The 15,228-nt window shown below is 34.8% G+C and overlaps 1 long non-coding RNA gene across 1 annotated transcript in view; it reads left to right on the top strand.

Annotated features, from left to right (window-relative positions):
* The window catches only part of LOC141520298 (uncharacterized), a 111,769-nt gene that overhangs the window by 82,767 nt on the left and 13,774 nt on the right, over positions 1-15,228 (top strand). The gene's annotated exons all lie outside the window — the stretch shown is intronic.

The raw sequence follows: 15,228 nt of genomic DNA, 5'->3' as shown, positions 1-15,228 counted from the left end.
TAGCAACATCACCAGAGTCACAGGATATAAAACAAACCTTCATAAATCCTCAACATTTCTCTATATGACTAGAAAGATATAGCAGAAAGGGCTAGAAAGAGAAATTCTATTCAAAGTAACTTCAGACAATATAAAATACTTGGGAGTCTACCTGTCAAGGCAGACTCAGAAACTTTTTGAAAATAATTACAAAATATTTCTCACACAAATAAAATCAGATTTAAATAACTGGACAAATATGGATAGACTGAGCTAATATAATAAAAATGACAATTCTATCAAAAATTATTTAGTTCCCTCCTAACTAAAATTCCAAAAAATTAATGAGTTAGAAAAAATTTTAAGCAAATTCATATGGAGAAATAAAAAGTCAAGAACTTCCAGGGATTTGATGGAAAAAAGTGCAAAAGAAGGTGGTTTATATCTACCAGATGAATAAGAATGCGAATGATTCTGACCTTTATCTCTTAGAATATCCAATTTTCTCCATGATTTAGCTCAAAACTTATTTCTTATATAAGACCTTTCTGGGGGAGTCATTGTGGCTAGTTTTTCATAGATCCCAGATGAAATTAGTCTGTACTACTTTTCACTTACACATTTGCTTAGGTGTTTCCTGTCAGTAAAAATATAAGCCTCTTGAGGGCAGGATCCATCTTAATTTTTTGTTCATTTTATTCCCTGGCTTCCTTCCAATTGTGTCTAAAAGTCCCACTTCCTATAGGAAACTTTTTCCAAAACCTAAGTTCTGGTGCTCCCTCTTGTATTGAATATTCCCAATTCATTCTATATATAACTTATTTGAACATAAATGTTTCCATGGAGTTACTGCCAAGATGGCAGAGAGAAGCCAGGCATTGCATTAAGCTCTCCTGGCTTTGCTTCAGCACCAACGTAAATCAAACCTCTACATATTTTGGATTTACATAACCCCCTAGAAGAATAGAGGGGAACATCTTCCAGCAAGACTGGTCACTGGAGAGCAAGGATGTACTTAAGGAAGAGAGCAGAAAGCCGGTGTCGGGGTGGTGAGGTGAGGCTGGGAGACTAACCTGAGAACTGTGGTGAAAGCCTTTGCCAGCAGGCAGATGGGAGAGCTCTAGTCAGTTGGACTGGTCTGGAAGATCCCAGCAGCACAAACACAGAAAAAGCAACAGGTGTTTGTACCTTGCCAAGGCCTGTGTGTAGGAGGCAGATCTTCCCCACCTCTGATTAATGGGAGAGAGCCTGGGGTTTCTATAGTCCAAGGGCCCAGATAGTGGGAGGACAGCCCAAATCCAGCCCCAGGCCTTGGAAGTGGGCCAGTGATAGCCATCACAGACAATACAGAGAAAGTTTCTGACATTCCTTACTGGTGGGCCCACTGAGTAACCCCTTGAAGTTTCTAACCCCAGTGAGCAAGGCCTCTAGAATCTCAACACCAAAGGTCTGCAAACTACTCCCTTCCCCCCCACAAAGACCCTAGGAAAAGGGTCTAAAATGAAGAAAGACCAGCACAAAGTGGGGTCCATTGAATATTACCTTGGAGATAAGGATACCACATCAGAAAAGGAGGGCGGAGGGGGGGGTAGAGCTTCAGAGGAGAATACGAATTGATCTATAATCCAGAAGGATTTCTTAGAAGAGATCAGAAAGGAGTTTAAACATCAAATGGAAAAAATTAGGAAAAGTAATGCAAGAGAAAATTAACATTATGCAAGAGAAAATTAACACCTTACAATAAGAAAACAAATCTTTTGAAAATACAATTGGATAAGTGCAAAAAGAAAATAAATCTCCCCAAAACACAATTGGGCAAATAGAAAAAGTTAACAACTCTTTCAAAAATAGGATTGGTCAGTCATACAAGAAGACGCAAAAGGTAAATGAAGAAAATTCTTAACTAAAAAAAAAAAAGACTCGAATCTGTGGAAACTTAATGTCTTCAGAAGACACCAAGAATCAGTTAAACAATATCAAAAAGGGGGAAAAAATAGAAGAAAATGTAAAACACCTCATTGGCAAAACAACTGACCTGGTAAATAGATCCAGAAGAGACAATTTAAGAATCACAGGACTACTTGAAAACCTGGAAAAAAAATCTATCCATATTTCAGCATATAGTGAAGAGCAAATACCCTGATATACTTGAACCAGAGGGAAAAACTGTCATTGAAAGAATATACCTATCCTCTCCTAAAAGAGATCCCAAAATGAAAACATCAAGGAATATTGTGCTGAACTCCAGAACTATTACATCAAGGAGAAAATCCTTCAAGGGGCCAGAAAGAAACAATACAAATACCAAGGAACCACAGTCAGGAATACACAGGACCTAGATGCCTCAACATAAAGGATCACCAGGGCCTGGAATATGATATTCTGGAAAGCAAAGCAACTTGGATTTCAACTAAGAATTCACCATCCAGCAAAACTGAGCCTTCTTTTTCCAGGGGAAAAGATGAACATTTAACAAAATAGGACTTTCAATCTTTCCTGATGAAAAGACCATAGCTAAAGAAAATTTGTTTTTAAATTGGAGTCTCAAGAGATACATGAAAAGGTAAAGAAGGAAAAAGAAAAAAAAACTGTTATCCAATAAGATTAAACTAGTTACATCCCCACCAGGAGGAAGAATTTCATAGCTCTTGAGAATTGTAACTATTAGAGGGAATGTGCTTAGACAGAATTAATGGACATTCATGATATATACATGACTTTGCTAGAATGATTTTTAAGAATATCATTAAATAGAGGGACAGTAAAGAGAAGGGGAAGGGGAAGATTAAATGGGGTAAATTGCATCACATGAAGAGGTACAAAGGATATATTGCAATAGAGGGGAAGAAGGGAAGAGGTGAGAATCGCCTAAATCTTACTCTCATCAGATTTGGCTCAGAAGGATTAACACATACACTCAGTTCAGTTTAGAAATTTATTTTATCTTTCACGTATTAAGAGGGGAAAGGGAAGGAGGGATTGATGAATGGAAGGAAGAAGGGGAAAAGAGGAAAGAAAAGGGAGGGATCAATAGAAGGGGGTAACATATTGGAGGAGTCAGTATTCAGAAGCAAAATCCTAGGAAATAGGGATAAGCTAATAAAAGGGTGGGAATCCAAATGGAGGGGGGATAGCATGGAGGGCAATAAAGAGTTAGGAATTATAACTTTGAATTTTAATGGGATGAACTCTCTCATAAAGCAGAAATGGATAGAAGAGTGAATTAAAAGCCAGAATCCCACAATATGTTGCTTGCAAGAAACACATTTAAAGCAGAGAGAGATATACAGAGTGAAAGTAAAAGGCCATGAAGCATAATATATTATGCTGCAGCTGAAGTGAAAAAAAAGTAAGGGTAGCAATCCTTATCTCAGACAGAGCAATTGAAAACACAGGGGGTTTTTTAGGGTTTTTTGCAAGGCTATGGGGTTAACTGACTTGGCCAAGGCCACATAGCTAGGTAATTATTAAGTGTCTGAGGCCAGATCTGAACTCAGGTACTCCTGACTCCAGGACCAATGCTCTAGCCACTGTGAAAATATAGATTGCATTAAAAGAGATAAGGAAGGAAACTATATTCTCCCAAAAGGCAACATGGACAATGAAGTAATTTCAGTACTAAATATATATGCACCAAATGGTATAACATCCAAATTCTTAGAGGAGAAGCTGAATAAGGTACAGGATGGCATAGACAGCAAAACTCTACTGGTAGGGGACCTAACCTCCCTCTCTCAGAATTAAATAAATCTAATCATAAAACAAACAAGAAGGAAGTTAAGGATAGAATGTTAGAAAACTTAGATATGAAAGACCTTTGGAGAAAATTGAATGGGGAGAGAAAGGAATATACCTTTTTTTTCTGCATGACACCTATAGAAAAAATTGACCATATATTAGGACATTAAAAACCTCATAATCAAATGCAGAAAGGCAGAGATATTGAATGCATCCTTTTCAGATCATGATGCAATAAAAACCACATGCAATAAAAGAGCCATGGAAAGCTAGACCTAAAAGTAATTGGAAACTAAATAACAATTTTAATGATTGAGTGGATCATACAAAGATCATTTAAAGAATTAATGATTTTATTTAAAACAATGACAATAACCAAACATACCAATTTGACAATATACCAAATCTTATGGGATACAGTCAAAGCAGTTATTAGGTAATATATCTCTAATTGCTTACAGAAAGAAAATAGAGAAGAAATCAATGAACTGAACATGAAACTAAAAGAGTTAGAAAGAACAAATTTAAAATTCCCAATTAAATACAAATTAGAAATTCTGAAAAGTAAAGGTAAAATTAATAAAATCAAAAGCAATGAAACTTTTGAACAAATAAATAAAAGCAAGTATTTGTTTTATGAAAAATGAATAAAATAGATAAACAAATTACTAGTATCAGAAATGAAAAAATGAATTCACCAATAATGAGGAGGAAATTTAAGCAATAATTTGAAACTATTTTGTCCAACTCTATGCCAATAAATTTGATAATCTAAGTGAAATGGATGAACATTTACAAAAATATAAACTGCCCAGGTTAAAAGAAAAGGAAATTAAATACTCAAATAATCCTATCTCAGAAAAAAGAAATTCAATAAGCCATTAATGAACTCCATAAGAAAAAAATCTCCAGAGTCAGATGGACTCACAAGTGAATTCTATCAAACAGTGAAGGAGCAATAGGTTCCAATTCTACATAAACTGTTTTGAAAGAAATATTTGAAGACAGAACTGCCTAATTCCTTCTAAGACACCAATATGGTGCTACTATCTAAAACAGTAAGAATAAAAACAGAAAAATTATATACCAATTTCCCTAAACAATATAGATGCAAAAACTTTAATAAAATATTATAGCAAAGAGATTACAGCAAGTTATCACTTGGGTAATATACTATTACAAAGTTGGATTTATGCCAGGAATGCAGGATTGGTTCACTATTAAGAAAGCTATCAGCATAATTGACTGTATCAATAAGAACCCTAAGAGAAATCATATGATTATCTTAATAGATGCTGAAAATTTTTTTGACAAATTACAGCACCCATTCCTACTAAAAACCCTAGAGAGTGTAGGAAAAAATTAATTATTCCTTAAAATGATAAGCACAAACAAACATTATATGCAAGGTGGATAATCTAGAAGCAATCCCAGTAAGATCAGGGATGAAACAAAGATGCGCATTATCACCATTATTAGCCAATATTGTATTAGAACTGTTAGCTTTAACAATGAGAAGAAAAAGAAATTGAAGGAATTAGAATTGGTAATGAAGAAATGAAACTCTCACTCTTGGCAAATTATATGATGGTATGCCTAGAGAACCCTAGATGATCATCTTAAAAAACTGTTGAAAACAATTAGCAATTTTAGAAAAGTCACAGGATATAAAATAAATTCACATAAATCCTCAGCATTTCTATTGATTATTAACAAGATACAGCCATAAGAAAAGAAAGAGAAATACCATTTAAATTAACTTCAGGCAACATAAAATATTTAGGAGTCTATCTGCCAAGGCAGACTCAGAAACTTTATGAAAACAACTATAAAACATTTTTCACACAAATAAAATCAGATCTAAATAACTGGGTAAATAGCAATTGATCTTTGGAAAGCCAGGTTAATATAATAAAAATGACAATTCTACCTAAATGAAATGACTTATTTAAATTGAGAAATAATTTTTAAGACTAGTGTTTCTGACAAACAAATTTATTTCTAAAACAGAGAACTCAGTCAAATTTATTTTTAAAAAAATCCCCAATTGACAAATGGTCAAAGGATATGCAAAGACAATTCTCAGACAAAGAAATCAAAACTATCCTTAGTCATATGAAAAACTGCTCTAAATCATTACTGATTAGAGAAATGTAAATTAAAGCATCTCTGAGTACCACCTCACACCTCTCAGATTGGCAAATATGACCAGAAAGCATAATAATCAATGTTGGAAAGAATATGGTTAAGCCTGGGACACTAAGGCATTGTTGTTGGAGCTGTGAACTGATCCAACCTTTCTGGAAAACAATTTGAAATTATACCCAAAGGTCAATAAAAAATGAGCATACTCTTTGATCAGGTATTGCTGAATATCTCTACTGGTCTGTATCCTGAAGAGATCATGATAAAAGGTAAAAATACCATATGTACAAAAAATATTCATAGCAGCTCTATGGTCACAAAGAATTGGAAATTCGGGGAATGCCCATCAACTGGGAAATGACTGAATAAATTGTGACATATGGATGCAATTGAACAGTACTTATGAGGAAATCATGAGAGATAGAATTTCAGAAAGGCCTGGAAAGACTTGCACGAATTGATGCTGAGTGAGATGAGCAGAACCAGAAAAGCATTGTACTTACTAATGACCACATAGGGTGATGATCAAATATGATAGACTTGTTCATTTTTTTTAGTTTTTTGCAAGGCAATGAGGTTAAGTGGCTTGCCCAAAGCCACAGGGCTAGGTAATTATTAAGTGTCTGAGGCCGGATTTGAACTCAGGTACTCCTGACTCCAAGGCCAGTGCTCTATCCACTGTGCCACCTAGCCTCCCCAGACTTGTTTATTTTAGCAGAACAATAATCAAAGACAATTTAAAAATACTTATGATCGAAAATATCATCCATATCCTGAGAAGGAACTGTGGAGTTTATTTGAGAACCAAAGTTTAGTATCTTCAATTTTTAAAGTTGTTGTATGTATTATGTAATTTTGCTATCTCTAATGTTTTCTTTTTTTCCTTTCGGATCTGTTTCTTGTTCACATGTTCAATTTCGATCTATGCTTATCATGGATGCAAATGTAAACCTCTACCAGGTTTCTGTTAGAGGGAGGGGAGATGGAAGGGAGAGAGGGAGAAAAATTGTAAAACTCCAAACCTTGTAAAAACTCATTGGTAGAAACTACCAATATAATTGGCAAATAAATAAAATATTTTTATAATAAAAATAAAAATTAATGTTTGTGTGAAGACTGCCTTTTGCCTTTCTTCATAGCTCTAATACTTCACACATAGTTGGCTTAAGAATGTTTGGAACCTGACTGAATGGAAACACTGATTTTTATAATATGAGAATATTTCCAGAAGAGAATAAAATGGAAGGAGAGAGAAAGAAAAGTAGGGAGTACTTGATGAGTTTTAATTTAGGAATATAGAAATTAAAATAGCTAAAGAAAATATATTGACAAAACTATGCCATGCTGCAACAGAAAGGGCAATACATTTATCTAGTAAGGAACTGATTTAATGGAATCAGGGTAGTAGTTAACATTTTACCTGGTTCCTTGCCAGGGAACAGCTGATAGCTTCGGAGAATGGCAATATCTCTGTCATTTAGTTTCCTCATCAAGAAAATTAGTAGTGTCCAAACCCATTCAGGCCTACCTTTCTTGGACATTGTGTGAAATGACTGATCAACAATTGTAAATGCTTTGAAAACATAGATTGTTAGATAAAAGTTCAATATTATTATATGTGTTTATATTGTGATATCATAACCCAAAGCTTAAAGCTATTTTAGAGCTATAGACAAAAGGGTATCCCGATATAAGACTGTTTGTAAATAATTCTTATCTTTATAACAAGTGGGTAGAGGAAAGGGTTGAGGAGAGTATAACTGAATGCTGCCATCACTTGGGCACATTACAAAAACAAAGCAAAAATAAAAGACCCAGTCTATGCAGAATGTCAGCTAGCATAGCTCATAAGGTAATCGAATTTAAAATGTAAATGAGCCTTGGGAGATGATTTTGTCCTTAATTTACAGAGGATGAAAAGAGACCAAAAGGAGGCTATATGACATATTCATGGCCATATAAGTAACAAGTAAGGAAGAGAGTTGAAATCCAACCTTTTGACTCCAAAGTCAGTACCCTTTCTTCCCCTAAAGAATGAGTTCCTTGATGGAACTTAAATTTTTTTCTTCATATGTTCAGTATCCAATACAGTACCTAGAATATCATTGATTCTTAATAAAGTCTTGTTTTTTGATTAACTTAATGATTTATTTCTATTATACTGGGTTTCTTTTATACCTTCCAAAAATCTGAGCTCTAGTATTCTTGAAATACCAGCCCCTCTTTTTACCAGTGCTTCCTATGCCTAGCCTAATCTAGTATCAAGTTTACTATGACAACCCAAATAACCTGATGTAGATCAAGACAGAAGTAAAATTCAACAGAATTTACAAAGATTGTGTGTGCATAACATATACATATGTATGTATATCTATAATGGAATTATTGTTCTAAAATATCCATAATTAAGTCCCAGAAAGCAATCTGAACTTGGTGAGTGGAATCAGGAACAGTCATTTAGGTTCTTTCCAAAGAAAATTTCTTAATATCTAGAAACTGGTCATGAGAGCTATACTAGAGAACAAAGATTATATTAATGATATATTTAAACATTTTATTTTTTAATTTATGGGATAAAACAAGCATTTTTATAACATTGTACAATAAAAAGATGATTATAGGGGCAGCTAGGTGGTACAGTGGATAGAACACTGGCTCAGGAGGACCTAAGTTCAAATTCAGCCTCAGACACTTAATAATTGCCTAGCTGTGTGACCTAGGGCAAGTCATTCAAACCCTATTGCCTTAAATAAATAAAAAAATCTTTAAAAATGATTATAGGGGCAGCTAGGTGGTGCAGTGGATAGAGCACCAGCCTTGGAGTCAGGAGGACCTGAGTTCAAATGCAGCCTCAGCCACATAATAATTACCTAGGTGTGTGGCCTTGGGCAAGCCACTTATAACCCCATTGCCTTGCAAAAAAAAAAAGAAAACAAAAGATGATTATTACATGAAGCTATAAATCTGTTATGCACAATTTGCTATTATTTTCAAGTATACAAATAGATATAGCCAAAATCAGGAGAAAAGTAATGAACTGAGGAAAAAATTATAGAGACATTATCAGATAAAAATCTCATATCTAAAATATATAAAGAACTTTGTCAAATTTATATGAATACAAGTCATTGCCCCATTGACAAATGGTCAAAGGATATGAAGTGAAGAAATCAATGAAGAAATCAAAACAGTTTATAGTCATTTAAGGCCCCAAGTCATTTTTGATTATAGAATTAGATTAAAAACAATCTTGAGAGATCATTTTATATCTTCCAAATGATAGAAGAAGTGACAAATGTTGGAGTGGATATGGAAAAATTGGGACACTATATTAGTGATATCTTAGGATAAGATTGCTGTATTTTGCAACCTGGCAATTCATGTCCACCAAGTTGTTTTATTTTACCTTTTTCACTTATTTGCTAATTATAGTCATAACTGGCACAGAATGATTAGGACTTTGACTCAGAGAGAAACATCATGAGAAGTATACTTCTTGTCTTCAATGGTCACTATTTCTAGGTCACTATGCCCATAGCCCTGTTGTTGTAACATCCCCTCTCTTGGGGTCTATTTTTCCTCCCAATCCTTCTAGGGTTTGGACCAATGTCATTGTTTTTTAGATTTTTTTGCAAGGCAACTGGGGTTAAGTGGCTTGCCCAAGGCCACACAGCTAGGTAATTATTAAGTGTCTGAGACCAGATTTGAACCCAGGTACTCCTGACTCCAAGGCCGGTGCTTTATCCACTACGCCACCTAGTCAACCCTGGACCAATGTCTTTGAGAATGATCCATTTCCATCACTATTCTGCTGTATAAACTGTCTTCTGAACTCACACTACCTATGCTGCCTCCCCAAATTGAATCTACACAGGATTAAAAAAAAAATTCATGGCTATACCTTTGATTCAAAAAGTACTTTTTGAGAAATTATCAAAAGGGTGGGTTTGGTAATCCTTTTTAGCAGTCTAGTAAAGCTTATGAAATTCTTTTCAGAACACTGTTTTTAAATATATTAAAATATATAAGATTACAAAAGGAAATAATTAAATTGAAATAAATTAACAATATTTTTAAGTTCACAGTTTCCTAATTAAGAACCCTGGTCTAGGGTGATGTAATACGTTTTCTCCCTACCTGAGCCAGAGGATATGTAGCATTTTTACTGTTTTTTAATAGTAAGGTCATTCCCCCCTGTCCAGGCATTTCAGTACCAAATTTGGTGGCAAAAAGAAGACAATTCAAAGACATTGAGAAAAATAATTATAGAAAAAAAACTACCCAATTGGGAGGGAAAAAAATAAAAAGATTCTCTTGGCTAAATGAAAACTCAAAGGGGACATGTTAGCAATCTATAAATACTTAAAAGGTATAAGCAGCAAAGAGTGGGAGGAATTCATCTAGGAGATATTTTGAATCATTGGATACTAATGCTGAAAAAGACCTTTAAGGCTACCAAGTCCAAACCCACTAATTAAAGAAATTAAATGACTTGTCAAATGTTAAATGTTATAGCTAGTTAGTGGCTAGACTGGAACCAATGCTTTTTCCATCATTTAGTGTAATTCATAGAGGAATTACTTTGAATAATCAGTTAAAGAAAACAGAAATGTTATAGTGTCCTCTATTCAATTCAACAAATGCTTACCAAATGTCCATGACACTGCATAAGGTTCTTGGGATATATGTAAAATAATTGGATAATTCTTGACCTCGATGAGCTCACAATCTGGCTTAGATGGGTGGGCATAATAATAATGGTAACCTTTTTCTACTGTTTTAGGAAGTGTAAGTATTGTTGTTCAGTAATTTTCCAGTTATGTCCAACTCTTCATAACCCCATTTGGGGTATTCTTGGCAAAGATACTGGATTTATTTGTCTTTTCTTTCTCCAGCTCCTTTTGTAAATGAGGAAACTAAGGCAAACAGGACTAAGTGACTTACCCAGGGTTATACAGTCAGTAAATGCAATATGCCAGATTTGAACTTGGAAAAGTGAGTCTGCCTGACTCCATACCTGGCAGCTGCATGTAATTATCACTATCTGAAAGATAAATAATTTGGTGATCAGTGAACCTATGCAACTTGCCCAAGATCACAAAGCCAGATGAAATACGGAGCCAGGATATTTTATGTACAGAAATAATCAGTAACACAAAGTAGAAAATAAATAAGCATATAAAAACATGAATATCGTGAAGCTTTGAAAAAGGAAGGATCATTTCAGTCAGAGGGTAAATAAAGGCTCCATGTGGTACCCAATCTGGACTTTGAAGAAGGAGGATGTGAATAAGTGGATTCAGGAGTAGGAGGGGAAGCTTCCCATTATGTGTGAGGGTTGCACAAAACATGAAGGCAGGAAAGGGTGGGAAGAGGTTGAAGAAAGCTGAGAAGTCTAGTTTGACTGGACCACAAAAATGAATACTGAAGAGTAACATGAAATAAAACTAGAAAAGTAGATTGGAACCAGATGCTAGAGGGCTTTGAATATTAGTCTTTATAGCATATGGGTTTTTTGTTTTTGTTTTAATTCTTTGGACAATGGAAAGCCACTACAGGCATCTGAGAAAGACAATGATAGGTTCAAAGCAGTGAATTCAAAATTTTACTTTGACTGTAGGTTGAAGGACAAGTTACAAGGGGAAATGGAAGGATAATCACCAAAAGCATATACCAAACCTTTTGATCCACTTTGAAGATTTTGACTCATTGTTCTACTGATTCAGCTGGGCAGCCTATATTGATTGAAGAAAATTCCAATCAAAATTTTGGCATTGCCTCAGTCCTATTTGCTTTAGTCTGATTATTAAGATTCTCTTTCTGATAGTGAGAACTATTAGCCTCTAGAATCATTCTCCAAGGGAAATGGTGAAGTTCTGTCCATTTAAAGAGTAAAACAAAGTCCCAAAACAAACAAAAGAGAAATCTTGTGACATGTGAGGGAAATGTAGGAGCAAAGAAAACTGATAAGAAAAGTCCAAGCTATAGTTCAATTGTTTCAGTCATATCTGACTCTTTGTGACTCCAGATGTGTTTTGTTTGGCAAAGATACTGAAGCAGTTTGTCATTTCCTTCTCCAACTCATTTACAGATGAGGAAAACTGAGGCATAGAGGGTGAGTGACTTACCCAGAGTCACACCATTAGAATGTATCTGAATCAGATTTGAACTCAGAAAGATGAATTTGCCTATCTCCAAACCTGGTATTCTATATAGACAATGCACCATCTAGTAGCTCTGATGATTTTCCTAGTATTATAAAATAGCTATAGTAAGCCTGAACAAAGAAAAAGAAAAGTTATCACTTTAGACTGTCAAAAGAAACTTCCCATAAAATATAAACAAAAATTGAGGCCTGGATTATATAAATCTATTTTTTTTGCATTTCTCAGTGTCTAAAATCTGATCCATAGTGGGAGTTTAATAAAATATTTATTGTTTGGTTACTAGCAGAAAGACAAGACCAGAATAACAGGTCAAAAGTAAACACATGATACAATGAAAAGATTCCTAGTTCTGGAGTCACAGAATTAGCATTAAAAATCTCTAATGCTTACTACTCACCTGCAAGTAAGGCAATCTCATAGTCTGAGATTGTTAATTTTAAATATTTTAAATATATACTAAAAAAATCCCAAAAATATTAAATGAGAGGGTTGGACTTAATGATCACTGAGGTTCCTTCCAGCTTTAATCTAGGGATTCTTAATATGTGAGCCATAAATTTGAATTTAAAAATATTTTTTGGGGGTTTTTTTTGTAATCTCATATATTTTATTTTAGGCATTTAAAAAATATTCTGAGGAGGGATCCATGGGTTTCACCTGACTGCCAAAGGGGTTCATGATACACACATAAAACCATTTAAGAATTCCTGCTTTAATCCTATCCAAATTTGATATAAGATACTTCTTTCCTATTACTAGAGTCAATATTATTAGCTGTGTGGTTTTAGAGGGAGCTTGGTTTTGGAGGTATAGGGAGAGGCTGGCATTGAGCTTGTTCTCCAAGTTTTCTGGTTTAGTGGATGACTTTCTCTATTCCACCCTGATCTAAAATCCAAGAATCTTCCTCTGCATTTCATGTTCTAGCTTTGTATTTCCAGGTTATCCTCAACTAGGAGAGTTGAACCTACCAAGAGAACTTAAAGCCAGATCTTGACCTTAGAGACCACTTACACAGGGTGCAGACCTATATCATCTACCTTTCTGTCCTGCTTCCTCATGGCCAAGTAGTTAGTTACAAAAATTAAAGTCCCATTACTGATAAGAAGGTTCACTGACAGTATTGGCTACCCTAACTTATGCTCTCGCCAGACTTCGGGTAACTGAAAAACATGCAAAAATGAAGAATTTGATCAGAATCATACAGTATCAGCAAATCATTTTAAATGCTCAGGAATAAGTGTCTTGGGAATATACATGCCCAAGATTTTGCCTACTGTAGTTTGACAAGAATCAACCAAAGAACCATTACCTAAAGAAGGTCAGTCTTTCTCACCATTAATTGGTCATTTACTCCTATGTGGAGATAAAGTTCTCATGCCTCTAAGTACTTAATGTAAGCCACCTGGAAGAAAAAAGGGTCACCACCCTAACACTATATTCTTATACAGATGAACTCAATTAAAACATCACTCTCATATATCAACAATTGACTACATAGTTGACTAAGTCTTTATCAGATAGGAATCTTCCTCCTCTGTATTAAAACTTAATTTAAACTTAATTGTTTTGTGAGTAATGTTCAATAAATCTTCTCTGAGGCTTTCTATAGTGAAATCTCTGTAGCCAGATGTTGATTGTGTACACATTGTTTTGTGTTGCTTGCATAAACATTATAATCACATATAGACAACAGCAGAGCTACAATATTTAGAAAACATTTTTCACACCTCCTTATTAAGCAAGACTATGAAAATTATGACTCATCACTGCACCATTGTTTTTGCCTGTTTTCTTGTGCTGGTTGAACAGTCATAGACAGCTGGTATTAATACAATAGGTGGTGCTTAGGGAATTAATGGGTGATGTATAATATACCACAAAGGTATCTGTCATCTGTAAGAAGCAGTGCAATGTTATAAGATGTATATATTTGAAAATTGTGCTCCAACACAAGTTTTTTTTCCAGTATAAAGTCATACCTTGACGAGGATACAAAATTAGTTTTTAACCATTGTAAGGAGTCTGCCAAAAAAAAGCTGCTTTTATTTTATTTGTGATCCTGAGAGCATTTAAGATACTAGGAGCAGGCATATACGTTCTCCTTTTCTCTCTGCTCCTATCAAAACAACACTAGAGCGCTTATGCTCCAGGGAGATTTGTATAGAATCTGACGCTTGTATCAGCGTTGAAAAAAACAACAAAATTACAGTCTGAGGTGATGCAAATGATATCCTTGGTGCATCTTCCCCATGCTCCTGTGAGGCTCTTGACAGCTGATGGTTGGATTAAACAAAAAGACCAGTAACTTATGACTATTAGCTCAAAGCAATCATCTCTCATTATTTCAATTACATGGGTAAATGCATGCAATCATGTATCAAATCACTTTTCCCTTTTGAAGAGGTTCCTTTCAGAGTAGGATTTCTGCCAGAAAAAATGTGCAAATATTTACACTGGTTTTTCATCCAACTGCACCTTTGTTTGGCAAAACCACCCTATGGCTACAATTCTGAGTGATATTTTGAAAAAGGGGGGAAAAAACAAAAAAGGGAATTGGAAATAGTATACGGTTTTGGTGACTCATTAGCAGTCTGTAAAGGAGACACCTTCCGTTACTTATTGCTACCTGACTTGTCAGAATGAATGTGGCTCCCATTCCCTAAATCACACTACCTGTGAATAGAGCTCTGCTGGCCAATTCAAGGCTCTTTAGGCAACTATGATTGATGACTCAGTGACTAGGAGAAAATTGCCTTCAATGAATAATTCATCAAGCTATCTCTTTGCTGTTAAAGTAGCTGACAGGAAAGTTCTGACACTGCCTAAGCACAATTCACTTACAAATCAGTTACAAGGAAATATTAAAAATAGCTCGGTTACAGCATACCAGCACAGTATCAAGTTGGGGCTTTTTGCTGTCTACATTTACCATCCCTGAGAACATGATCAGTTCTTCCCATATAACTATTGTACTAATGGCAGAAAAGGCAATGATGAGCTAAAAAGGCAATGTGATTTATATTGGCTTTGAAACAATACACTGTTTTTGATCTCACACTGTCTCTAAATTCTAGGTAGACAGTTAATCAAGCAGGCAGCAATATTTAAACATTTTCTCACTAAGAGGGATAAATGCAGTTTGCTAAGAGAGGGCTATTTTTCTGTTGCATGTGGCTATGGGGAGTTAATACACACCTGA

The sequence above is a fragment of the Macrotis lagotis genome, chromosome 4 (genome assembly GCF_037893015.1).
Source record: "Macrotis lagotis isolate mMagLag1 chromosome 4, bilby.v1.9.chrom.fasta, whole genome shotgun sequence".
NCBI lineage: Eukaryota > Metazoa > Chordata > Mammalia > Peramelemorphia > Peramelidae > Macrotis > Macrotis lagotis.
This window is presented reverse-complemented; position numbering and strand designations above follow the sequence as displayed.